The sequence below is a fragment of the Octopus sinensis genome, linkage group LG24 (assembly GCF_006345805.1).
Source record: "Octopus sinensis linkage group LG24, ASM634580v1, whole genome shotgun sequence".
NCBI lineage: Eukaryota > Metazoa > Mollusca > Cephalopoda > Octopoda > Octopodidae > Octopus > Octopus sinensis.
In genome coordinates this window covers 29,407,187-29,409,686 of record NC_043020.1, presented here as the reverse complement: position 1 = coordinate 29,409,686, position 2,500 = coordinate 29,407,187, and positions in this window count along the sequence as shown.

The following is a 2,500-nucleotide window of genomic DNA, read 5'->3' as shown; positions in this document are numbered from 1 at the left end:
CGTACTATGCGTATATATGTGTATACATTCTTCCGTAAGAATCGTTTATACGTATGTGCGTATTCCTGTTCATCACTGTTGAAATATTTATGTATGAATGTATGTTTGTATGTGTATATATAAATATATATATAAAGATATATTTGTGTTTGTTTGTATGTTTGTATGTTTGTATTTGTGTAGCTCGTGTCCGTAGATGAAAATGGTTATGTGTGTGCAAGAGCGATTCTAATTCATAATGCTGAATCTGTTGCAGAATTTTCCGTTAGCGTAAATCTAAATTTTTCCAGGGTCTCAAATGGTGATACGACAACGATGACTTCGACAACAACAATGCATACAATCTTGATGACAATGATGATGATGGCGATAGTATTTTCATACACGCATATATATATATATATATGTGTGTGTATGTATGTATGTATGTGTATGTGTGTATATATATATATATATATATATATATATATATATATGCGTGCTAGTATTTAGGTGTGTGTTTGTGTGAGAGCGTAGACATTTGTACGTGCAGCGATGAAGAAGCTTGTCTTGTATGTAGAGATAAATAAATATAATATATATATATATATATGTGTGTGTTTTTATGGTGGTTGGTTTGTTTGGTTGCGAAGACAGTGGTATTTTGTTGGAAATTCGGTGAAAATGTAAAAATAATGATAGCGAAGTAAGGCTGTGCGGTGTTGGTAGTAAAAACCGTCTTGTTGGAAATTGGTAGTAAACGGCGTAATATAGTAGAACATGGTTGTATGTGGCAGTGCGATTGAGAGAATCTGATGCAAGGAGATTTTTCTCAATGTAACAGTAGACGGCAACGATGAAGAAGAAGAAAAAGAAGAAGAAGAAGACTTGCTCGTGCACACGACTTGCTTGCGAATTGCGCGCGCTCCGAATTATGAATGTAAAAAGGTAAAAGCGCGTATAAGTGTTGGAGTAGAATTCAAAGGCGAAATTATGAATGTGTTTTTCGACATCAAGCGGAATCTGCGTATTTCTCCGTGGCTGACTCCACTTCAGCTAGAAACGGTTGTAAAGCATGAGAGGCTGTACGGCAGGCAATCAATAAGTACCAGCGAAGACTGCTGCATTCTGGGATTGCTGGCTCATTCATAGCCGTGCGCCGAGTTGTGACGTCAGAGCTTAAACGCATCCCATTCACCATCAAAGGTGCTGACCCAAGATGCTAGCTTACAACCAATGTTACTGTCAGCAACAACACTACTACAGCTCTTTTGCAGTGGTGGCGGCGGCGGCGGTGGTGGTAATAGTAGTAATAGTAGTAGTAGTAGTAGTAACAGTAGTAGCTGTAGTAGTAGTAGTAGTTGTAGCAGTAGCAGTTCTAGCGAGATGTAGTATTAGTAGCAGCAGCAGCAGCAGCTCCACTATTATTTCCAATAAACATTATTATCACTAGACGCGAAAAACCCTCAACCACCACCACCACCACCACAACCACCACCACCACCACCACTGTCGCCATCGCCGTCGCCGTCGCCGCATTAGATTCTTCCACTAGCGACGACTGCGATGTCGCCCGGGCTCTCCCTCTCTCTCTCTCTCTTTCGTTCTTCCTTTCTTTCTTTTTTTCTTTCCTCAGCACCACCCCCCTTCCCCCATCACCACCATAACCACTATTGCCAACACCATCATCATCATCATCATCATCTTCGGCAGCAGCAACAGCAGTAACACAAACAGCTGCAATATCGTACGCATCCAACAAACGTATTTAGCTGCAAATAGTATTATTATTTGTTATTCATACCGTTGCACCACCATCACTACACCACCACCACCACCACCACCACCACCACCACCACCACCACCACCACACCACCACCACCACCACCACCGCCACCACCACCACCACCACCATCACCACCACCACTTTCTTCATCAGTATCGTCGTCGTCGTAATCATCGCCATCGCCGTCCTCATAGAAGCAATATCCCTCTCTCTCTCTCTCTCTCTCTCTCTGCTTTCATTCACTAAATTTACAACTCACCCACCTCACTTATTGACCATTGATATTTTAAGCCTTCCATTGCTGCAACCGCCACCACCACCACCACCAGTACTACAACCACAACAACAACAACGATAATAATAATAATATAATAATAATAATAATAATAATAATAATAATAATAATGATAACAATTTCTTTATTAATAAAATGCAAAGGGTTTCGTCCATGGTGTTGCTGAGGTGACGGCGGTGTTACTGTTCGCGAAGTTGGTGAGAGCGACGGTGGCGGTGGTGGTGGTGGTGGAGGTAATGTTGTGAATGATGTTGGTGGTTGTGATAGTGATGGCAGAGGTGGCGGTGTGAACGTTGCTCCTGCATGTTGTTGTTGTTGTTGCTATTGTTGTTGTTGTGGTGGTGGTGGTGGTAGTGGTGGTGGCGGCGTGTTATGAATGCTGTTGCTGCTGCTGCTGCTGCTGTTTCGCAACGGTGGTGTCGCCGTGAATGGTGCTTGTG